The following is a 26,557-nucleotide window of genomic DNA, read 5'->3' on the forward strand; positions in this document are numbered from 1 at the left end:
GGGAAAAATGGGGCCAAATTTCAGGCTCATCGCTCTTTTATGCCAATTTTGGTGGCTGGTATTCAGACAATAGCACTAGCATATTTATGTAACCCATTTGTATGTGCCTGGCACTGTGCTAAGTGCTTTATGTCCATCATTTCATTAAACCCATTTTACAGCTGGGGAATCTAAGGCCCAGAGGTTAAGTAGCTAACTCAAGGTAACACTTAAAACAAGTAAAATTCAAGGGCGCCTGGGTGGCTCAGTTGGTTAAGCGACTGCCTTCAGCTCAGGTCATGATCCTGGACTCCCAGGATCGAGTCCCACATCAGGCTCCCTGCTCGGCAGGGAGTCTGCTTCTCCCTCTGACCCTCCCCCCTTCTCATGCTCTCTCTCTCTCTCTCATTCTCTCGCTCTCTCAGATAAATAAATAAAAAATCTAAAAAAAAAGCAAAAACAAACAAAAAAAAAAACAAGTAAAATTCAAAACCCAGGTCTGCCTGAATCTAGAGCCCACACTCAACCCCAAAGCTCTACTGCAATGAGGGCCTAACTCCACAGCTAGAGTCTTCTAGCCCCACCCAAGAGCCTTAGAGGTTTGTTTTTTTTTTTTCCTCCAAACACTCCAATTGCCAAGTGATAATGGAGGCTGGGGTCTCAAAATGGCCCTTCTGTTTACCAGATGTACCATATAGATAGCTTGGAAAGGAATACGATTCTGGTTCTCTAGTGATAGCTAAGGTAGACACATGTTCTGGATTTTTTCAAGAAGGGAAGAAGGGGCTTCCTTGTCTCAATGGTGATGTCCGTAACAATGGGCACTCCATCTCGCTTGTCTCTGTAGTCCCAATACCTGGCACAATGATGGCCAGCACAGCAAGTATCCAATCAGTGTTTGCTGAATGAATCAATGAACTCATATTTGTGGAGCACCAATTATAGGCCAGGCCCCTTAACAAATATCAATCTGTTTAGTCCTCAAAACAAACTTGTAAGATATGTACTTATATGTCACTGCTGATAGGTGAAGGAAGTACTGATTACTTAGCTAGGAAGTGGCAGGGCTGGGATTCAAACCCAGCCCTCAATGACTCCAAAGTCTGGCTCTGTCCATGTACCCTTACTGTCTCCTACCATAGAAAACAGACTCTGGATTTCAAAGACCTGTTCTCTGTGGCCATATATCATGAAAATGGTCCCCAAGTTCCAACATTCCCAGGTACAAGTTATTTCTCTTATATGTTCTCTCACAGTTAGATGTAGCTCACAACACCTCTGTCATATAGCATATCCTGACTTTTATTTGGTATTTTTATGAATATGGTCACGGACATTTAGCTAGAAGTCAAGACCTCATTCTTTATGAAGCTCTATCTTTGAGTGTCTCAGACCGAGACTGATCGCCTCACTGTGTATGTCAAAGACAAGAAGAGATTACTTTCTACTCCTTACCAGCATGGAAAGCAACGCCTAGGAATGTAGCAAAAGATAGCAGTAGAGATCCATGGGTGATTTACCCTTTACTGTCAATACTTTTATAAGATTAGTTTTAGTTAAAGAACTTAATATCCCTTAATTCACCCAGAATCTAATTGCATCATCCAGTTGGTAAGCAAGGGCTATTGGAAAGGCCCAGAGGCTTTTAGAAGTCCTTGTTAATGCTTAGATAAAGCATTTAAACATCTCTTATACTCCCTTTCTGATGCCACTGAACATCTCCACCTGATTCTATCAAGCAGTAATGGAACTGGTTTATGATCTCTGAAGCATCACTGGATACCATCAGCTTGGTTCTAAATAGTTTATATTGACGTAGAATATTGCACTCACTTAGCACAACCTCAGCTTTTTTTCCCTATCAAAATAAGAAGTCATCTTAGGCCACGTCCATTGTTATAAACCATGGAACTGTGTTCCTTTAACTTACTAAAAGCCACTCTTCCATTTTCTTCCTCAGACTGCGTTCAAGGTAGAAACATAATTGGCAGAGCCAGAATTTAATGCCTCATCAGACCCCCAGGGCCCATGTTCTGTCCGCTACATCAAGCTGCCTCCCAAGTTCAAGTCTGTTGTCTTCCCAAACCAATGGAAATGTTCCGCACATTTTAACATTTCAGTGTCCAAACCCCTCTTCTGTGTGGTCCCTTCATTCCAAGTATTTTTACTTTCCATGCTTTTCTTTAGCAGGAAGAGTTGGTTATGTCATTCAGAATAAGGTCATTCTGCTAACCACAGCAATAAGGTATTTGCATTAATCACTTTGTTTTCTTGAAGGCTCCTGGGATAGGATAATCACATGGGATTCTACCTCTAGCTTCTCACTAATTACATAGAAGCCTTCCTGTTTAACTGTCAATGTATCTTTGAGAAAGGAACACTAACACCTTATTCCCTTCTTCAAGCATCTATGACTGTTCTGTGCTATCATTCTTGATCTGGTCTTATCCAGCCTTGGCTGTATCTTCCTGCACTGAAGCAGAGAGTTCATTTTCTTTTGATTTTTGATCTGTATTTAATTCTCCACTCACTACCTAGAATCAGATTCGTCTCTTTTCAAATAAAGAGCTTGGAGTTACAGGTGTAGGATGGGGATGGCTGTCAAGGAAAAGGGAGGAGGGATTTCGACATTTCAAACTCCCAAATGATGGAAAAAATGATGTGATGATTGTAAACATCACATAACTGTCAAAAGGATATGAAACCAGCTATATAACTTGTGATACATTAATTTGTTCAACAAATATTTATCAAGCATCTGCTATCCGTCAAGCTCTATTTTAGATGCTGGAAATACATCAGGGAACAAACAATGACAGAGATCCCTGCTCCCATGGAGCTTATCTTCTAGCAGGGAAGGAGAGACAATGAGCAATACGCATAAAATCAACTAAATTATGTAGTATCTTAAAAGATTATAAATGATGGGCATTAAGGAGGACACTTGATGTAATGAGCACCAGGTGTTATATGCAACCGATGAATCACTAAACTCTACCTCTGAAACTAATAATACACTATATGTTAATTAATTGATTTGAAATAAAATAAAATTTAAAAAAGAAGATTATAAAGGATCTGGAAATTTTAACAAAAGGTTGGGCAGGGTTTAAGGGGATTGGTAATGCAGGGGTGTGTTGGGTGGGTTGCTCTACAGAACAGGATAACAGGGGTAGACCTTACTGAGAAAGTGACACTTGGACAAAGATCTGAAAGAAGGATGGGAGTTAGCCATCCAGATATCTGGGGAAAGAAGAGTTCAAGCAGAAGGAAGAGCCAGGAAAAGGGCAAAACATATCGAATTTCCATCCAGATAGAAAACTCAAAACATACTACTGCATTAAAGCAATCAGTGCCTTTGTCCCTATTTACGTATGTTGAGTTGCTTTATGCCCACGTTTGTAATTACAAAAATCTCAACTATCTAGAAGGCTACCTCCCTTATGGATGATGTTATCTCAAAATGACCTCTAGGCAGAAAGAAATATGTCTTTTAAGCAGAAGTGCCCATAGCCAAAGGCGATGACAACTCAAACTCCTATTGGAGCTGATGAGGGAAATAGCTTAAACTAGATTTTTCAGACACTTAGAATCTTTCCTGTGTTGTGACTGAACTTCTTATATGAGCAGATACTTGATCATACTTTTATTTATTTATTTTTTCTCACGCTCTGAAACAGGTATAGCAAGCCTTGAGATGGCTGCTAGGAATTCTGTTAGAAATTCTCACGGCAAAATTCAGAAGTTGCCCTTCCTGGTCCCGTGCCATGCTTTCTGGGCAGTTTCCCCCCGGGCTCCCCTATTTGCCTCTGCAATCTCCAGCCCTATTCTTTCAGCTTCAGATCGGCGATTGCTACATGTCTTCCGCTGACTTCTGGGAGTGCGTGCTGCTTTTCTCTCCCCTCTCCTGCCCTGGGTTCTTATTCTACCTACATGGCTGGTACTTTCTTTCTCTTAGCCCTGGCCATGTGCCTCCTGTCAAGACCTCATCTCTGCTCCCCTCCCCCCACCCAGTCTGCTTGCCTCCTGGGAGTGCCTCCCTAAGCCGGCAGCCTAACCTGTTCTCTTCCACCTTCTGCAAGGGAGCCTTTCTGCCAGCATTGCCCTCTGGGGTGGGATTCCTGCCCCCTCGTGTGCCAATTCCCGTCCTGTCCGGACATTTTACTCGCCTCTTCCCTTCCCTGGCTTGTGCTAACTGAAACCACAGGGGCGTGGTTGTGTGTGTGTGTGTGTGTGTGTGTGTGTGTGTGTGTGTGTGTGTGTTCACAGTGGGAGAGGACGTTGAGATTTAGGATTACCTCTGATTCTCTTCTGAATGCAGGTTTTACTTATGCTATTTGTTTTTTTATTGGTGTATAATTTATATATCATAAACTTCACCTGTTTTAAAGCATACAATGAAGTTTTTTTTCAAGATTTTATTTATTTATTTGACAGAGAGATAGCTAGAGAGGCAACTCAAGCAGGGGGAGTGGGAGAGGGAGAAGCAGGCTTCCTGCTGAGCAGGGAGCCCGATGCGGGGCTCGATCCTAGGACCCTGGGATCATGACCCGAGCCGAAGGCAGACGCCTAACGACTGAGCCACCCAGGCGCCCCTACTATGCAGTTTTTAGTACAATAATCTATTTTCAGAATATTTTCATTACCCCCAAAGGAAATCTCATTAAATGGCTGTTCTTTGCCCCTCTCCCAACCCAGGCAACAACTAAGCTACTTTAGCTCTGGAGATTTGTCGGCTCTGGACTGTTCATATTACTGGAATCATGTAATAGGTTGCCTTTTGTGGCTGGTTTCTTTCGCTAGCCTGTTTTTAAGATTCCTCCATATTACATCATAAATCAGTACCTCATTCCTTTTTAATTCTGTGTATTATTCCATTGCATGGGTATACCACAATCTACTTATACATTCATCAGTTGATGGACATTTGGATTGTTTCTCCTTCTTGACGATTTTGAGTAACACTGCCATAAATATTCATGTGCAAGGACTTGTTTGAATACCTGTTTTCAATTCTTTAGGGTACATACTAGAAAGTGGAATTGCTGGGTTATTTGGTAATTCTACGTTTAACTTGTTGAGAAACAGCCAAACTGTTTTCCAAAAGAGTTGCACAATTCGACATTGCCACCAGCAACGTATGATGGTTCCGATGTCTCCACATCCTTGACAACACTTGTTATTGTCTGTCTTTTTGATTCTCGTCGTTCTGGTGGAAATGAACTGGTATCTTATTGTGGTTTCGAGTTGCATTTCCTTAATGACTAATCATGTTGAGCTTTATTTCTGTGCTTAGCAAGCATGTGTTTTTCATCTTTGGAGAAATGCCTATCCAAATCCTTTTCCCACTTTTAATTGGGTTATTTATAATTTTATTGTTGAGTCATAAGTTCTTTATGTCTTCTGGATATAAGTCCCTTATCAGCTGTATGACTTGCATATATTTTCTGCCATTATTTTTTTAAGATTCTATTTATTTATTTGAAAGAGAGTGAGAGAGTGAGAGCACAATTGGGGGGGGGTGAAAGAGAGAGAGGGAGAAGCCGGCTTCCGGCCGAGCAGGGAGCCCGATGCGGGGCTCGATCCCAGGACCCTGGGATCATGACCTGAGTTGAAGGCAGTCACTTCACTGACTGCGCCCCTATTTTCTGCCATTCTGTGGGTGGTCTTGTCATTGTCTTGATGGTGTTTGTTCTTTGAAGCACAAAATGTTTTCATCTTGATAGTATTCCACTTATCTATTTTACCTTTTTTGGTTTATGCGTTGGGTGTCATGTGGAAGAAAAAAATGGCCAATTCAAGGCCTTGAACATTTGCTGTATGTTTTCCTTTAGGAGTCTTCGAGTTTTAGCTCTTACATTTAGGTGTTTGGTCCATTTTGAGTTAATTTTTTACGATAGTGGTAGGTAAGGCTGCAACTTCATTCTGGTGCAGGTGGATATCCAATTGTCCCAGAACCACTTTTTGAAAAAACTATTCTTTCCCCTTTGCCATTTTTTCTTACTCTCACCCCATAAATATAAGCATTTCCCAAAGTTCTGTCTTATGGCTCTCCGTATATCTCTTATTCCACTCACTTCCTCAGAGTATATATCCTTTCCCCCATCTCAATTGTCCCCTGGTTGTGGACTATTTATAATTCTCCCTCCTTACTCCTGCCCTCCTTCCTGTGCTTAAGCCTACACAACCAGCTATGTACTGGATGTTTCCATTTAGATTCTCAATTACTGCCCAAAACACACATGCTGAAAACACAAGATAGCTTCTCTCCATCAAAATGTGCCCCTCTTAGAAGCTTTCCATTTCTATTTATGGCTTCACTACACTGTCAGTTATAGAGACACAAATCCGTTCTTTGCTTTGTCCTTCCTGACCACTCAGCTACCAAGCCATGTTGATTTCAATTCTTCCGTTAAATTAAGGGACTTCTTTGATTTTCATAACTATAGTACTATTTTCATTCAATCTTTGTTGTAAAATGCCAGGATTAATCAAATAGTCTCCTACTTACTTTCTTTCCTGTAATTTCTCCCACATTCTTGTCGTGACTACACAAAGTTACCAAATTTCCTCTTAAGCTCCTTTGACAATGTCACTTCCCTGCTCATAAAGCTTCAGGGACTTTCTATTGGACAAAGTACCAACCCTCTGCGAAGTAGTCATGTCCCTGTACTTTCTGGCCCCAACCTACAACACTTTGTTCACACATCTATTAGAGCCCTAATTACACTGTTGGGTAATTATCCATTCATGGGCTTGTCACCCACACTGAACTATGAGTTCCCAGAGGCCAAAAATGGCTGTATTCACTCTTGTTGCTCTAGGCCTAGCTCGTATTGGATGTTCAATACATACAAGCTAACTTGAATGAAATTGTTGTGATTTGGGATCACAGAAGTCACATGAGAGTGGGGTGGGTGGTGAGGGGTTCAGTACGGTGTTTGTTCTTTGTATGAAAGAGCCCCCCTTTCCCACCTTTCTCCCTCTCTTGCTTTCTCAAATTGAAATCAAACCTTCAGATTTCAGTATTCCAGTTTGTTGTGCATTTTTTTAGCCTGCCTTGTTCTGGCACACCCAATTGCTCTCCACCTGACCCCATACATGTTCTGTCACCAAGCAAGACTGCCAAAGAGTGGTCAGGGTATCCTGACCAGCAGGTGAACCGATTGCCCACAACGATGAAGGGCTCTCAGGAAGCTACATTCATGTTTTACCTTTTATTAAACATTAGCCAGTGTGATCATCTGCAACTCCAAAAATACTGACAACACTGCAGGCGAGATTTCCTCGGGGCTTCTAGCTAATTTTTAAGGGTTCAGTCATGACAGGCTAAATTTGTAAATGTTTGTAGAAAAGGGAGAGAGAAAAAGGTTCAATTACCTTATCACTAGCAAGCAATATTTATAGTAATTAGTTTAAACATCCATTTTACCACAAATCTACCTAAAAGTGGTAATAAAAAGAAGGCATCAGGGCACCTGGGTGGCTCTGTTGGTTAAGCATCTGCCTTTGGCTCAGGTCGTGATCCCAGGGTCCTGGGATCGAGCCCCGAATTGGGCTCCCTGCTCAGCGGGGAGTCTGCCTCTCCCTCTCCCTGTGCTCGTTCTCTCTCTCTCAAGTAAATAAATAAAATCTTTAAAAGAAAGATGGCATCAATAATACTCTCTCATGTATTTTAACAATAGCTGTGGATATAACTAGAAGTGGACCCCGATTTAAGAAAAATTTGAGGTGATAAAATCTGGATTTATGAAATGGATAAATCAGAGTCAGCAGTTATTTGTATGAGAGAAATATTATTCACTTACACTAGAGGGTTGCTGACCTCATGTTTGTCTCCGCTTTGCTAGTATATTTGCCTCTATCCTTTAGATAACCTGCCATCCTTTGAAGTATTAGTTAAATCTGATACAGGATAAAATCTCTGATTCTTGTGAGTCTTCATTGACATCTAAAAGTTTGTGTGAGCCTAAGGTCATATTAAAGATTTTTCTGCTAAAAAGCAATGTTCCATTGAACAATCTTAAAAAACAACCCCAAATCCTCTCTTTCTGTATTTTCTGACTCCGTGAATGGTGCCACCATCCACCCGGTTGCCCCGGCCAGAAACCAGAGTCTTTAGTGGGTCCCTACCTCTCCTCCTTCCCCCGGCCCACATCTCTGTCAATCACCAAATCCTATTGGTTCTGACTCCTAATACCCTTCTCGACTCATCTCCATCTTCTATTGCATCCTCTCTTACCTGAACCACTGAGGTGCCCTGGTGATTGGTCTTCTTGATTCTGCTTTTGCCATCTCTTTCACCCCCCCACCCATTCCTTTGACACACAGCCAGAGTGATCTCATCATTTCATTTCCCCGTTTATAACCCATGAGTGGCATTTTATTGCCCTAAAACAAAAGCCCAACTCTATGGCCTGGAATGTCTTTCCTGACCCCCGGGGCCTCCCTGTGTGTGTGTTTTTAGCACCCTGTGATCAGTTACCTTCTCAGAACACTTTTTCAGTTTGGACTGAAATTTGCCATTGTACCTGTCTCTGTCCTTGACTACGCTGAACATTTTCAGAGGGCAGGGACTATATTTATCTTTAGGGCCCGCTCAGTTTCACTAAATGTTTGTTGAGTGAAGTAACTCCTACAATTTTCTGTACCCCTGTGTGTTTCTGTTTGTGATACTGGTTTGGATAGAATAGTCTTTAGGTATCCATCAGTGGCAAAGTCTGAAGAGGCAAACGGTTGATGTTTCTGAAATGCCCGAAGTTGCTAGTGATTGGGCAAGGAAACAGAAGGAGAGTGTTTTGCTTTCAAGAGCTAAGGGACTAACTAGTGAGCCCCTATGCCAGTTCAGAGGGTTTAGTTAATGTGGGGAGTTGTACATTTGGTGTTATGTGTTATCTTTTGAGTTCTGTATGAGCATAGTATATCAATACTTTCATGTTGAATTAGCAGAACTGAGCAGTGAAAATCTCCCCTGGTCCTCTTCTTTCCAACTAAAGTTTTCCAGCAACATGTCAGACCAAAAAAGTAAGAAATCATGTTGTAAAAAACAAAAATAGAACAAAAATTGATAAACAAGCCCATATCAGAAATGTAGGAATTTTCCATTCCTCACTTCCAAAACCACAACATCCAGTGGCATAGTGTACGTGGTAGAAAGTTGAAACTTTCCCCCTAGAGCTGTATTATGACCATGTCAATGAAATCTGATGGTGGGGATATGCCAGTGTGAGGAAATGACAAGTGACAAATGATGTCAGTTGCAGCGATGAAGACTGCATTAGCTTGTCACTAAATAGAAAGCTTCAAGGTAGAGTGTATGTGGGTGTATTTTCATACACAAAACTAAACGAAAATTAAATCAATTATCAGAATAATTCAAGCCCCAATTCCCCAAGGTTTACCTCAATTAGGTAATTGATGCAATTAGGTGAAAGGTTTGGGGTAGATTTTTCTGGTCTGAATTATCTCAAATTACTTTAATTCTCCACTTCACTTTGATTATGTAGACCCAGCTCATGCTTGAGTGTGAGCGAATTTAAGCAACCATTATTGCTGCTGGTTCAGATAATTCCTTACATCTTGCTTTTCCTCCTATAAAATGTGCCCTGCACATGATGTTTGTAAGTTAATTTCAATGATAAAACCACCACTTTATAGAACAAAAATGTAGAACTGGCTGTTTAATATATAATGGGAAACAGTTACTGGAAAGAAATGGCTTAATGAAACCTTCTGTTCAGGAGTGGACATTTCTGCCTCTAATAATAGTTTCCTCTTTTTGCTGGAAAGGCTAGGCTTGGGGACAAAGTTGAGTTAAGACAAATAATATAAACTTGTAAACCTGGCCTTGACTGAATAATTATATCGATAAGAACTTATTGCATTGTGGAGAAAACACCTTGATAATCTTCAGGTCAGATTCTTACCAATCTCAACCAGCTGTACATAGATGTCAACAAGGAAGTCAATGTCAAAGGATTCTGAGAAATGATGTACAATATCGGAGTGAGAGAGGCCTCGGATCAGATTCTATTGACTTAGAATTGGATTTAAGTTATGGCTTACTGAGTTTGATTATTGTTTTTTCTTCAGTTCTTGCAATATTATATTTGATTATTGATGTAAGGAGAGGGACAGAGGAAAGAAGGGAAGGGGGGTTGTTGTATCCCACGCATGAAGATATGATAATGCGAGGAAGATAGGAGAATCTGGGGCCATTTAGTGTGGGAGCAAAAGTCCAGAAAAACTCCCCATGACTTGAATCTTCACATAACCAAATATGGACTAAACTCTATTGAGCATATTTTTTGCAAGGAATCAGGGGGATAGGGGCACCTGGGTGGCTCAGTCGGTTGGGGGTCTGACTTTTGATTTTGGCTCAGGTCATGATCTAGGGTCAAGAGATGGAGCCCCGCGTTGGGCTCTGCGCTCAGTGTGGAGCCTGCTTGAGATACTCTCTCACCCTCTCCCTCTGCTCCTCCCCACTCCCGCTCGCACACGTGTTCTCTCTCTAAAAAAGAAAAGAAAAGAAAAGAAAAGAAAAGAAAAGAAAAGAAAAAGAAATCAGGGGGATATGCAAAACATTTTTAAAAGATGTGTTTTAGCCCAAATAGCTAAAAATTATTTGGTATCAAAAGAGGTATGCTTCAGGTACTTGTAAATTTTATTTATTTACAGGGAACTACTGATTCCTCAATGGTAGCATTTAAATGATACTATCAAATCTCAAACAGACCTTTAGAGTTGTCTGTCATCAATTTTGCCTCAATAGTAGACTAAGCAAAATGTAAAATGCATATGTCCTTTGATACCTCAAATCCCAGTCCAGGAATTACACCAGAAGATTTTCTTTCTTTCTTTCTTTTTTTAATTTTATATATTTATTTGACAGAGAGAGACACAGTGAGAGAGGGAACACAAGCAGGGGGAGTGGGAGAGGGAGAAGCAGGCTCCCCCTCTGAGCAGGGAGCCCAATGCGGGGCTCCATCCCAGGACCCTGGGATCATGACCTGAGCTGAAGGCAGACACCTAACGACTGAGCCACCCAGGCGCCCCACCAGATTTTCACCCAAAAGCAAAAAGACACATGAATTTCACCAATCTTTTCTTTCATTATACTGAGAAATTGGAAACTATATACCACTGTCCAATCATAGGGAATTAGTTATGAAAATTATAATCAAGCCATATAACCGATACTAAGGGGCCATTAGACATGAGTTTGTAGAAGAATATTCAGTGAAACTTGAGAAAATATTTAAGGTATATTTTAAATGAAAATTCCAAAACATACTGCAGAACAACATGGAAAGTATGATCTCACTTTTGTATCCACATATTTGTATGTGTTTAGATCTAGAAAGGTGTTTAGAAATAGGCCTCCAATGTGTTCAAAATATGGTGGTCTCAATTGTTGAATGGAAGTGGTAGATGTTCGTGGTGCTTTCAAATTTGTTGTATGTTTGAAAAACCTAACAAAAAAATTAAAAAGAAAAACATTGACTCGGATGACTCAGATTTGGTGCGGGGTATATGTGCCATCACAGGGTCGGCTGATTTGTGAGGAGACTGATCACATTCCCAACTGTGTTGGGAAAGTCTCGAGTATTCTTGTAGAACTATCAATGTCAGCCTCTCCAACTACTAGTGGGGGAAATTTCACAATTTCATGCCAGCTCTCTCATTCCCCAATGAGCACATCGTTCCATGGGTATGCAGAGCGTAGGCCAAATGAAGGTCCAGACTTTGGAAACATCTCCTCCTCAGCTCTACACGATATCACAGGACTCAGAGGAGTTAGAGAAGTTGCTTTGGCAAAATAATCACAGCCTTTAGTTTTTCAAACACCTAACAACAGGCTTCAAGGAGTCTGATAACTGGTTATTTATGGAAAATGAAATGACAATGATGACATCTATGACAATGGAACCCAAATAATACACTCCCTTTCGCAAACACGAGTGTTTCAAAATAAAAAACAAACTAAAGTTTCTGGCATGCCAAAAAAAAAAAACCCCAAAACCTCACTTTCTCTGCCAAGTCTTAGGTACTAGTGGGATTGTCTTTTCATGCATGAAACAGGATAGTATCTTCTTTTCGGAATTGCGATTTACATTGTCTCCTTACTTTCTGTGGGGATATTCATTTGTCATTTACGTGTTAGAGCTTTTTGCAACCCTTTGTTTTATGTGATGATAATTTTCCCCAAGTTTGACATTTAGCTTGACTGTGGTGTTTTTACTATATATAAATGTTTTTCATTTTTATGTATTCACATCTATTAATCTTTTATAGCTTCTGCCTTTCATGTCATCTTTGGAAAAGTATTGTCCACTACAAGATTATGTATAAAAATACTCACCTATAAATTCTTCAAGTACTTTCGGTGTTTCTTTTTACATTTAAATCTTTAAATTATGTGGCGTTTATTTTGCCCTGAGGCATCAGGTAGAATTTAACTCAATTGCTCCCCCTAATGACTAGCTATTTGTTTCCATATTATTTATTGAAAAATTCTTCCTTTTCCTTTACCTTCAGCATTCTGATGTGTATGGACTTAACTTAACCCCTATGTATAGGTTCAATGGTAATTTCTGTCCCAAACAAAATTTAACTTTGTAATTGGCATGTCTAATATTTAGCTCCTCTTCTAACATTGGTATACATATAAACCGAATTCGAACTTTTTATGCAAAATAATTTCAGATTTACATTAGATCACACCCATATTAAAATTGTTTTGGCAAGTCACTTGAATGTTATTGAAAATTCTGTTTGCACTCAGACATGTGGATATTATAGTACACTCAGAATCTCTGTGCAATAACTTTTCAAGATTTTTTTTCAATACTATTTCAAGATTTTTCATCAGCCCACAGGCTACCATACCATCAACTACAGAATATGATGTTTAATTAAATTGACAATATATAAATCATTATATAATATTTGATGTGCCCAAATGCCATGAAACCTCATCCTGGGAAAATAGCCAGCAATGTGGCTTTATCTATTTCTCAAAAGAAATACAGTGACCAGGAAGTTATAAATCATTTGGCCGAATAATCCGTACTATCTTTCTAGGTTTAATTTTTTCTTTACTTAGTAATCAAGAAAATAAGACTAAGAACTCAATGACCAATTTGAAGAATGTAGTCTAGCATGCTATATGATTCAGAAAACTCAACTGCGCCTGTTAAGTAAGTAGTAACCAAACTGGTCAGCTCTTGTAAAAAAAAAAAAAAAAACTATCCAAAGACATTTTCCCTTTTTCCTCAAGTTCCTTATTGACATTTTTTAGCTTGTTTCTTGGCAAATATGCCATAACAATGCTTCTACTTTTTATTTCCATGGAATACTAGTATTTCTTTGGAATACTACTGGTTATAAAACTCTTGTCCTTTATTGACTTTGAATATTGTGTCATGACGTGGCCCATTCACGGAGCCTACATATAAGCATGAGCACTGGGGCACCTGGATGCCTCAGTCAGTTAAGCGCTTGACTCCTCATTTCAGCTCAGGTCATGATCTCAGTGCTGTGGGATCAAGCTCCACATCTGGCTCTGTGCACAGCTCAGAGTCGGCTTGTTCCTCTCCCTCCCCCTGCTTGCGCACTTTCTCTCTCTCTAAAATAAATAAATAAAACCTTTAAAAAAAAAAAAAGAATGAGCACTGAGCTAGGAGGATGCTTTACTTCTTTCTAGATCATTCTGTGTCCTTGGGCAACTCAGCGTCATCTTTGGGCCTCACTGTTTTTCATCTGCAAAACGAAGAGGTTGCTTATGTGAGTTTAAGATTTCTCTCAGTTTTAAAAGTCTATATTTTAAGTTCACTGACACAGTTGCAAAAGTGTATTTCTTGGCAGAAACTGCCTACAGGTAGAAGCGGGCAGGTTTTGCCATGCATGTGGGGTGGAGCGAGCACTCATAGATTGGGATCGTGTTCTAGCATGCCCAAACGTGACTTCATGGGCAGTACACAACTCTTCCTATCAATGAACCAATGGTTGTTTAATTGTTACAGAGTTTGGCAGCCCTGCACAAAGTGAGCCAAGGAAATTCCCAAAAGGCTTGGCTCTCCTTTTGCTTTAAAAGTGCACAAAGTACAGGCTGCACCCTATGGCACCAGGCATATGTCCAACTGACTTATGAAAAGCCATAAAGTGATTTTTAGATAGAATCTTGACCGTGATATTAAATCAACAAAACCAACGCTTCAAAAAAAAAACTTAAATTTTTTTAGACCTAATTTCAAGATATTAAAATTTTTTGGCAGATGAACTATGCATTAATAGAAGAATCTATAGTTTCTATTAAAATGAACAAAAATAAAAGGAGAAGATTGACTCACTTGATTATTTACTTTCTCTGGAAAAAGAGTGCTGGGTAGGAGGCTTGAGGAATGACCCGGGACCGAACAGGGCTAAGCAAGCAAGATTGAATGTCTCTGTCTCCACGTTTTCAACTTCTCCGTATTGTACTTCCTGCCTTGCACAATCCTGCATGATGAAATGTCCATAATTAACTCACAAAGCAAAGAGCAATTCTAGGAGGTTACAAATAATATTAGATCATTAGTTTTATAAATTGAAGACTTATGTATTAAGCTCTAATTAGATCCTTCCTGATAAATCAAAGTACCAGTTTTGTGACTCCAGAATACGTAACCTTCAACGAGAGTCCCTTGGAAAGAACTCTGGGCTGTAGAATTTAAGTCAGATGCTATTTTCATATCTGCTCCTGGCCAACACATTGAGAACACTGCTTATTTTGTGAGGCCAAACACGGGACAGTGAAGTTTCTAGCAAAGTCTGGGTGTCTCTGGGTTTGCAGAGAACTATCACCATTTGCCAGCGAAATCAGGCCAAAATGTACCTGTCCCTAACTATGCGGAAATGGAAAGCAAAGTGGATTTGAACTAGAGATTTTATGAACCTCAGGAAACTGCCTTGCTTCTTAATTTCTTAGTATTCATGAATCCAGTTGGTGACAGAATGAGCTGACACATTTAGCCGTTTCCTCTGCCAAATCAGCTCTATCCTATTTAGCTTTCACAACAGCTCTATTAGGTATGTAGTATTATTCCTATTTTACAGGTGAAAAAAGCCCTGGGGTTCAGCTAGGTTACATCGCTTGTCCAGAATAAATCAACTAGGAAGTAAGATGGCGGGAATTTATAACCCAGGTCTGTTGAACTCATGCCCTCTGCTTCAGGATTCGACATGTAGCTATGATATAATCTCTTAAAATATGCTTGTTTTGTTTTATTTTGTTTTCACAGTCAACAAACACTAATCGAGTCCATACATATATTGATGCAATGGTCTAGACCCTGGGGCTATAGCCCTAAAAAAGGACACTGTCCTTGTCTTCAGGAAGCTCGTGCTTTACTCCAGTAGCTTTCAAAATCTCTTCATGGTTTTCCAGTAAGAAATATATTTTACATCACAAGCCATGACATGCATATATAAACTATGCCTTTCATAAAGACTTGCAGAATCTCTTCTCCGATGGGAAGAAAATGGATGTATCCACGAAACTGTGTACCGTACTCAGAAGTCTGGGCGCACAGGAGGGGAAGAGTCGGCTCAGATACTTGGGAGCGTTCTTCCTCATCTTAAACAAAGTTCTAGGAGACAACAACATCTTATCATTTGCATTTAGCCACCTGTGCATGATTTTTCACATGGTGAGTGCACAATTAATATCTCACCAATGAATAAAGTGCACTTCAACGGGCTTTTCAGTCTGATAAGACCTAGAACTTTCAACCAGGGATAATGATAATGGTTGACATTTATTGAGTGCTTGCTATGAGCCAGGCACTATTCTAAGCATGTTTTCCTGCATTATTACATTTGCTCTTCACAATCAGCACATAGCGTCGGTACTACTATCATCCTCAGTTCATAGATGAGATAACGGAGACTCGAACGTTTAAAGCAGCTTCTCAGATCTCTAATAGCCACAGAACAGCAGAGCTGGGATTCCAATCTAGGTCTCACTTCAAAGACTTTACTCTCACTATAACTACCTTCCAGGGAAGCCGGGAAAATCAGAATCCATCCAGAACGTTCTCTTCAAAGAATACGAGGTAGCAGGCATTGGCAGGATTCATTCATTTAACGAAGGAGCTAGTCGTTAAATAACTTGCTACCTGTCTTAGTTTACACATAACTCTAAGTAACCCTAGTAAAGATCCTTACCCTCCCCTTGACTTCCTGATAGTTACAAAACCACTCCACATCTGCAAGTCTTTCACTGTACCCTTGCCTGGTAATGAAGCATGTCAGCCAAGTCCTGAGATACTTTGCATGGTACAGAAATCACATCTCTTGCTGTCTACCACACAAAACAAGACACAACAAGAAAATACGATGGGTCTCTTTGACAGCCAACTTAAACGCCAACGCCTTAGCCTAGAGTTCAAGGGCCTCCACAGTCTGACCTCATTCCCCTTCAAGTCCTCTGTCCCATGCTTCCTTTCTACTGACCCCAGCCTCCTGTTATTCCCCGTACTTGTCATACAGTCCCTCCTCGCTGATAATGTTTCCTTAGCTTAGACTCTCCCCACACCCCATTCCTCCACCTGTGTCCGGTCTACACATCTCGAGGTTCATCTCAAGGGACAGCTACTTGATGATGCCTGTCCTGGCAATCCTAGCTAGATATGATCGCTCTCTCTCCTTCTTCAGAACACGCAAATTACTGTGTACCTTTCTTAGTAGAATTTGCCTTTCTTCACCTAGCATTATGGTTATTTTTCGGTCTTAAACCCCTACTCAGTCTTGCATTTCTTTTTTACACCTTTGTTTTTCCAAACACAAATAACAGAAGGTGTTTGGCAAGCACACATGCCGTTGAAATCAAGGGTTCTGAGAACTCGATGCCATTGTACTCTTTATGGTATATGTCCTACTACTGTACAATCTTGGGTGCTTGGGTCAACTTGGGCGAGTCTAATGATGTCAATTCTATGTCATAGTTGATTCTAATGACATCTCTGTCTTGCTTAAAAGACAATAGACAATGTTTTTTTGTTTTTTTTTTTGTAAACAGGCATTCTCAAAGTGTTGTTGTTGGAGGCCTGGGCATCCCTGAGACCCTTTCATGGGGCTGACTAGGTCAAAACTATATTCATAGTAACACTAAGGCATATTAGCCTTTTTCACTTGTTGACATTTTCACTGAAGGTGCCAAAGCGACAGAAGCGGAAATCAAGGCAGGAGCATCAAACTATGCTACCTAGGAATTGTAGCACCACACACGTCTGTTTAAAAAACAGAGCCATTTTCACGTAAGAGTGCCTTTGCTAAATCAGTAAATATTATTACTCTTATTAAGTATTGACCCTGAGTACATGTCTTTTTAATATTCAGTGTTAGAAAATGAAAAATATGCAAAATGCATTTCTGTTCTATCCTCAAGTATGATGGTTGCCTTGAGGAAAAGCACCTGTGTAACTGAGTCGTGAGCTGACCTAGCCACTCCTGCCCATGGAACGCCATTTGTACATCAAAGAGTTACTGGCAGAACACTATGGTTATTCAGGCTTGGGTATTGCAGACATTCTTTCAAAAATGAAATAAATGAGCCTGTCACTTCAAGGAAAAGACAGTCTTTTTCTTTTCTTTTTTTTTTTTTTTTTTGCCAATGATAACAACTTCCTGCTTTCAAGTGGAAATTAGAACTTTGGAAAACTTACATCTGCCACTGTGAGCATGAAAGATTTCCAATACATAAGACTTTTCCAATGAGATTGGTAGCCATATCAACGAATGTGATTTTCTGATATTATATGAGGTCAACATTTGCAAGCTCTGCATAAATCACTGAACCAATATCTTTCAAATGACCAAGGCAATGTGTTGCAAATCATGCGTGGGTCAATGACCCATTCAAAGTGCAAGGTAGACATATTTTTTTAAGTAAGTATAAAAATTTCGTTGACATGGTTTCAGATTTCACATCGCAGCTAACTTTTTAGAAACTGAGATCTGGTGTAATGTCAAAGAAGAATATCCACAATGATCTGAGATGGCTATTAAAATACGTCTCCGTTTTCCAACTATGTATCTTTGTGAAGCAAGTTTTCTTCATATACTTCCGCCAAGACAACAGAGCACAAAACACTGAATGCAGAAGGAGAGAAGAGAAACCAGCTCTCTTCTACTTGGCCAGACATTAAAGAGAGGTGTGAAAAGTGTAAAACAATGCCACTGTTCTCACTATTCTTATTTTGTTCTAGAAAATACAGCAAGTTAAATGTTATCGTGTACTGGATTTACTGTTGTTATAAAATGAATTAGTAAGTAAATATTTTTTAAAGGATTTTTTATTCATTTATTTGAGAGAGAGAGACAGAGCACCAGCAGGGGGGAGGGGCGAAGGGAGAGAGACAGGCAGACTCCCTGCTGAGTGGGGAGTCCCAATGCGGGACTCGATCCCAGGACCCCGAGATCATGACCTGAGCCGAAATCGGACACTTAACCTACTGAGCCACCCAGGTGACCCCGTAAGTAAATATTTTTTAAACATTTTCCAGCTTTCAATTCTAAAAAAATAAATACTTGTAGATATAAAAACAAAAGCTCTGGTGGTGGTGGGGGTTCTCAATAATTTTTAAGAGCATAAACGGGCTGTGAGGCTGAAAATTTGAGAATCACCACTGTTTTAGAAAACAGATTGAACTTTTTACCATGGCCCACAAAGCCCCCCATGATTTGGCTTCTGCCTCTCTCCCCGACCTCATGTCCCAGTCACCTGCCTCTCCCTATGATCCACTCACTTTGGTTTGCTTTCAGTCCTAACCTTTCCAACCTTCTTCCTTCCCAGGGCTGTGCATGCTACCCAATCGGCCTATAATAACTCTGTCTCCTCCATCCTCCACCCAACTGAGGCTGAGTCAGCCTTCAGATTCCCAACCTGTGTTAGTTTTCTGTTGCTGTGTAACACACTGTCGCAAAATTAGTAGCTTAAAGCCACACTTATCTACTATCTCACACTCATGTAAATCAAAAGTCCTGATGGGCTGAACTCATTTCCCTGCTCCTAAACCAAAGCACCAGCAAATCTGTGCTCCTTTCCGGAGGTTCTGGGAAGAAACCATTTCCAGACTCATTCAGGTTGTTGGCAGAATTCATTTCCAAGTGTTCACAAGGAGTTAGGTCTTTATTTCCTTGCTGGCTGCTGGCCAGAAGTCATTCTCAGCTTCCAGAGGCCACCCTCCATCTTTAAGCCAGCTATGCCCATGCCTAACCTCTGTCCCAGCCATGATGGCCATTTTATTAAAGAGCTCATTGGACAATGACAGGGATGGGTGGGGAGAGAGGCTCACTGGTATCCACTTGATTTTTCAAATCCTCTGCTGAAGTCAGCCTTTGGTGAGCATTGACATGGGACATCAGTATCTTCACGTTTTGCTCATCCAGAGACATATATCCACATACCTCTTCCCCATATTTCTTTGTCGCCAATTTTCCAATCATGCTCCTTTCAAATTCTTGACCATTCAACCAAACCATTGGATACAGCCATGAAGAGGCATGTAATTGCACATCAGGCCTTTTCTCTTACTAAGCAAAGTGAACAAACAAGTACATTGCTCAGAGTTGTGCCCACTGGGAGGATTTCTCTTTATACTGTCCTTCAGGGATGTCCCAGAGAGAGGCTGTAGTACTACAGCTGCCTGCTTTTTGGTGGTGTCTGCCTATCATGCAGAACCATCTGTAAACCAGGGGCGCCTGGGTGGCTCAGTAGGTTAAGCGTCTGCCTTCGGCTCAGGTCATGATCCCAGGGTTCTGGGATTGAGTGCCGCATCAGGCTCCTTGCTCAGTGAGGAACCTGCTTCTCCCTCTGCCTGCCGCTCCCCCTGCTTGTGTTCCCTCTCTCACTGTGTCTCTCTCTGACAAACAAATAAATAAAACTTAAAAAAAAAAAAAAAAGAACCATCTGTAAACCAGACCTGAGTCTTCTCTTCCTCTGGCAACTGATCGTAGAGAACTCCCCAGGAGACCATAGGTGCAGGCTGGGAGAAGGAAAGTAGTATAGCAGGAGTGGGGTCCACTTCTTCATACAACCTACTTGTGCCTTTTTTTTTAAAGATTTATTTATTTATTTTAAAGTGAGAGAGAGAGAGAGAGAGAGAGAGAGCATGGATGGGGGGAGGAGCAGAGGGAGAGAGAAGCTGACTCCCCACTGATCACGGAGCCTGACACGGGGCTCAGTCTCAGGAACCTGAGATCATGACCTAAGCCAAAATCAAGAGTCAGACACTTAAACGACTGAGCCATCCAGGCACCCCCCCCTTTTTTTAAAGATTTATTTATTCCTACTTGTACCTTCAAGGGCCTACTCAGGCCCAATCACATATATACAACTTCTATTTGATGACAGAGTACTGCTGTGTGCCATCAGCTGTATGGCTTGGTGAGCACCCAGTTCATGAGGGGCAGGACAATGCCTCAGGGGATGCCATTGAGGTTTCCTCAGGTAGAGCAGGGGGAGGCCATTGCCGCTGGGGCGGGGGGCGGGCAGAGATCTAGCCCGCTGGTGCAAAAAAGACTCGCCAGAGCTTAGGGGCCCAATAGCTCCAGCATCATCAAGGTCCTTCCACACATTCTCATCTCAACTTTTAGGAGGCCATGCTTTCCCAATCCGCGCCCTCACTTTAACAGTAGACACCCCAAGAGACTGAGAGTTCAACTCGTGCTGTCATTCAGCCATTTGCGCAATGAAGTTCTGTATTTGATTGTCAGCAATTCCAGCCCTGCAGCTAGGGGAGGTGAAGGGTGCTCCTTCAGGGCACACACTGAAGACTGGAGGTCATTTACAAGGCACTTGAGCTGGAAATTCGAATCCCTGAGTTCATCCTTTTCTTTCACCACTTTGTCCAGGGACATTAGGAGCAACCAACCAACATTATTATACTTTTCAGTTCTCAAAAATTGTTTAGAAGTGTTATATACACAGTCACCTAGCTCTGTGCTTCTTCTAAGTGGTTGATAAGGAGTATCCAGTGGTAATATTTGGCGTATCTCTCTCTCCAGATAACACCACGGACTGTGTTCTGCTACTGGAAATAGAGTCATTAACATCTTTAAATCAAATCAGATTAGAGAGTGAATTCCAGAAACCCCAGAACCAATTCAGAAAACTCATCCTTAATATTCTGTTCATCTAAAACCACTCTCAGTACCAAAACCCATCTGAGATCAGATCGACAATGTAATTATGTGGTAGTTTCTTCATGAACACTAATTTTGGAAAACTATTATTCTTATCATTTTCCTTTTCATATAATACATGTTACCAACTTTTGCTCTTAGTTCCCCCCCATTCCCTCCCTCTTTTTCTATGTCTCTGTCCCTGGCTCTCAATAAAAAACATTAGGAAAACGGGTACTTGATTTTCCATTCCAATTCAATTATTTCTTTTTCTTTTTTTTCCAAAAATAAGAATGCCACCATGTACATCAAACGTCTTCCTATTGAAATCATCTTCCTCCGCACCAGATGTTCTTCTTGATGTAAAGAAAAGAATTCTGATGTTATTAGTGACAGGTGTGATCTTGTCTTTTTATTTTTTTTCTTTAAGGTACCTGGTCCAGTGACTTAATGAAATCACTAAGGGTTCTAAGATAATAGCTGTGATTTTTTTAATTCTAAAAGGAAAATATTCAATAGTGTTTACAAACTACTTTCTCCCAATAAAGTATCCTGGAAACCAGCACAGCCTTCAAAAAGTCCTGGAAGATTGGAAGAACAAATACTGTTAAAACAATCTACAGATTTAATGCAATCCTTATCAAAATACCAGCAGCATTTTTCACAGAACTAGAATAAATAATCCTCAAACTTTGTATGGAACCACAAAAGACCCTGAATAGCCAAAACAATCTTGAAAAAGAAAAACAAAGCTGAAGATAATACAATTCCAGATTTCAAGTTATACTACAAAGCTGTAGTAATCAAAACAGTATGATACTGGCACAAAAATACACACACCGATCAATGGAACAGGGTAGAAAGCTCAGAAACAAACCCACAATTATATGGTCAATTAATCTTTGACAAAGGAAGCAAGAATATGCAATGGGAAAAAGACAGTCTCTTCAACAAATATCGCTGGGAAAACTGGACAGCTACAGGCAAAAGAATGAAACTGGACCACTTTCTTACACCATACACAAAAAGAAATTCAAAATGGATTAACAAGCTAAATGTGAGACCTAAAACATAAAAATCCTAGAAGAAAAGACAGGCAGTAATTTCTCTGACATCGGCCATAGCAATATTTTTCTAGATGTGTCTCCCAAGGCAAGGGAAACAGAAGCAAAAATAAACTATTGGGACTACATCAAAATAAAAGGTTTCTGTACAGAAAAGGAAACAATCAACAAAACTAAAAGACAAGTTACTGAATGGGAGAAGAAATTTGCAAATGACATATCTGATGACGGGTTAGTAGCCAAAATATATAAATAACTTGTACAACCCAACACCAAAAAACAAACAACCCATTAAAAATGGGCAGAAGACATGAACAGACATTTCTCAAAGTAGACATTCAGATAGCCAACAGACAAGTGGAAAGATGCTCAACATCACTCATCATCAGGGAAATGCAAATCAAAACAACAATGAAATATCATCTCACACTTGTCAGAATGGCTAAAATCAAAAACACAAGAAAGGACAAGAGCTGATGAGGATGTGGAGAAAAAGGAACCCTCTGTTGGGATGTAGATTGCCTTGGGTAGTATGGACATTTTAACAATATTTGTTCTTCCAATCTTCTCAGACTGTTGGTGGGAATGCAAACTGGTGCAGCCACTGTGGAAAACAGTATGGAGGTTCCTCAAAAAGTTAAAAATAGAACAATTTTGAGGTATCTGTCAAAGACTATTGGATGGATGGTCAAGTAAGTGGGATCTGGGAGAGCTCGCAAGATTTTTGATACTAATGATACAATCTCAGGACAATCTAGTTGGTGAAATCTGGGGAAAATAGCCTATATTTCAGTGAATCTTTTGAATCTAGGAGGGTTACAGAGTCTGTTAACAGTAAAGATGTAGGGGCGCCTGGGTGGCTCAGTCGGTTAAGTGTTTGCCTTCGGCCCGGGTCATGATCTCAGGGTCCTGGGATGGAGCCCTGCATCGGGCTCCTTGCTCAGTGGGGAGCCTGCTTCTCCCTCTGCCTCTGCCAGTCACTCCCCCTGCTTGTGCTTGTTCTCTCTCTCTCTGTCAAATAAATAAAATAAAATAAAATAAAAAACAGTAAAGATGTAGAGCAGAGTGAGAAAAGGAAACCGTTTTTAGTCCATTCTCCTTTTTTTAGGGTGATGGAACCAAAATATAGCTGATATGTAGGGTTCACAATAATCTGAATTCACTTGGTGCTAGGGTAGGTTCAATTCATTCCTTCCTTCATTCATTCTACAATTATTTACTGTTGATTTCTCTATGCATAACAAGATGCTATAGAAGGTACGAGGAAATTTAATACAAGGCTAATTCCTGTTAATGTTCTAAAAAAACTATTAAATACCCTTGTGGAAACAAGAGACACACAAATTTAATTAAAGTTTGTCAGGCTTAGGGTGATTCATGCTTCAGAAGACCTATTCTCTGAAATCCAGATTATGTGATACTTTTATGAAGCATTAGTTGCTGAGATACAAAAAAGAAGAAAGAAAGAAAGAAAGAAAGAAAGAAAGAAAGAAAGAAAGAAAGAAAGAAAGAAAGAAAGAAAGAAAGAAAGAAAGGAAAAAAGAAAGGAAGAACCCCACACAAATGTCAGATGAGTGTAAAATAATACTTGTAGAATTCATTGTATCCCTGCCCCCCAAAAAACCCACTACTTTGAATTTGGGGGACATATTTTGGCCACCCATCAAATATTTAAATTATTTTTTCTGAATGTTGTTCAAACTTTCAAAGAGTGCACTATATTCATTTATACCCTCATGGAACAAATTTTTATCAAGGGCTTACCATGTGCCACATACTGTCCGTGGTGTTGGGGATAAAGCAGTGAACAATAGTAACAAAAATTCCTGTTCTTCTAGAGCTTACCTTCTAGCAGGGGGAGATAAACAATAAATCAAATAGATAAATAAACAAGGAAAATCTCAGATAGGGATGTGACATATCTGAGTTATGAGAAACTCATAGACAGAGAAACTCATCTGAGAAAAATTGGCAAGCTCCTTCTCAGGCTGGGTGAGAAAGGTGTGAACCCTACATATCAGCTATATTTTGGTTCCATCACCCTAAAAAAAGGAGAATGGACTAAAAACGGTTTCCTTTTCTCACTCTGCTCTACATCTTTACTGTTTTTTATTTTATTTTATTTTATTTATTTGACAGAGAGAGAGAGAACAAGCACAAGTAGGGGGAGTGACTGGCAGAGGCAGAGGGAGAAGCAGGCTCCCCACTGAGCAAGGAGCCCGATGCAGGGCTCCATTCCAGGACCCTGAGATCATGACCCGGGCCGAAGGCAAACACTTAACCGACTGAGCCACCCAGGCGCCCCTACATCTTTACTGTTAACAGACTCTGTAACCCTCCTAGATTCAAAAGATTCACTGAAATATAGGCTATTTTCCCCAGATTTCACCAACTAGATTGTCCTGAGATTGTATCATTAGTATCAAAAATCTTGCGAGCTCTCCCAGATCCCACTTACTTGACCATCCATCCAATAGTCTTTGACAGATACCTCAAATTCTTCTGAGAATCCCCACGAGTGCTGACAGCTGATGACAAGCTAGTCTTGTTTGTTATAATCACCGTCATCACTACCTCACCCCCCCCCCAAGATATTGGTGGGATGGAGATCTACTACACCAGATGTGGGCAATGCTGAAATACAATATGGCAGCCTGACACTAAAGATTCCTATCACTACTCTTGCAACATGAGAACATTCTCTCCATTATTAAGTTCAATCAGAGAAGCTACCCACAGCAAATTTCCACTCCCCTAGGGCACACAGATTCTGTCAGGGCAGTATCTTCAATGGTCCCTCTTCTTGAAAAGCAGGCACCTTTTGGGGACCTGCTCATCATTAGAGATTCTTTACTTTTTAATTCTACGATCTCTCTGGGAATCTGTTTTATTTCTCCCTGCAATATGGCCTCACTTAGGACCATTCTGGTCTTTGAGACCACCCAGAAGGTGGACACAGGTTAAATTATTTTCCTTTAGTAGGCTCTTCAGTCCCTGTGATTAAAAGGTATTGTTGAGTTTTGGCTACCTAGGGTCTTGATATTCTTATGGAGAATTATCTCTTACCCTGTGATCTGCTATCCTGGTGTCCTCTGCCCAACGGGTTGGCGTGTAACCCAAGTTGAGTCAATTGGACTGTCCCAAGAATATTAATCTTGAGAAGAAATGCCTAATGGTGGGAAAATGGTGGAAATTCAGTTATTTCAGTGTGCTTATTTTGACAAGACTATCCAGTAGTTCCTGATTCCTACCCCTGAAGCTTCTTAGTGGGTTTTTTTTTTTTTTTGAAAGCTTGGTTCTCCACTGATACCATGAGTTATTTTATACCATTCCATTAATTCATTTTTTACTTAAATGAATTTCTTTTTTTTAAAGATTTATTTATTTGAGAGAAAGAGTGAGAGCATGAACAGGGGGAGAGGCAGATCTAGAGGAAGAGGCGGACACACCGCTGAGCAGGGAGCCTGATGAGGGGTTTGATCCCAAGACCCTGAGATCCTGAGGCAGGATGCTTAACCAACTGAGCCACCCAAGCATCCCCCTTAAATGAACTTCTAATCTAAATAAATATGGGGCCAAAATGTATCTCCTAATTGTACTCTCCAGAATGATTAGAGTTCCAATGCCTTCCTAGTCAAAACACGTTTTGACTAAATGTTAGAGACTGAGTGTCCCTTAACGGTATTGTAATCCATATTCCTCATTTCATAGATAAACTAAGGCCTAGAGAAGGGAAGAAACTTAACAAAGATTGGTCATCTCATTTACAAACATCAAGCGTCTATTGGGCACAGGCACTGGTGTAAGTACTGAGGGCATAGGAGTTAAAAATTCAGACAGCCCATTCACAGATGAATGAATAAACAAAATGTGGTATGTATATCTATATATCATATAGATATACATATATTATATGTATTTTATACACATACACACACACAGATATTACTTAGCCTTAAAAAGAAATGAAATTCTGACACATGCTACAACATGGATAAACCTTGTAGAAATTATTGTAAGTGAAATAAACCAGACACAAAAGACAATTACTGTATACTTCCACTTGTATGAGTGCTTAGAATAGTCAAATTCATAGACAGAGAGTAGAATGTTGATTTCTAGGGGCTGGAGGGAAGAGGAAATGGGCAATTAGTGTTTAAGGAGGAGTTTAAGAGTTTCAGTCTGGGTTGATGAAAGTTCTGGAGATGGATGGTGGTGGCGGCGGTGGTCACACAACTGTGTGAATGTACTGAATGCCACTGAATCGTATGCTTAAACATGGTTAACATGGTAAGCTTCATGGATGTATATCTTACCACAATAAAAAGAAAGAAAAGAAAAGAAAAATC

The sequence above is a fragment of the Zalophus californianus genome, chromosome X, assembly GCF_009762305.2.
Source record: "Zalophus californianus isolate mZalCal1 chromosome X, mZalCal1.pri.v2, whole genome shotgun sequence".
NCBI classification, from domain to species: domain Eukaryota; kingdom Metazoa; phylum Chordata; class Mammalia; order Carnivora; family Otariidae; genus Zalophus; species Zalophus californianus.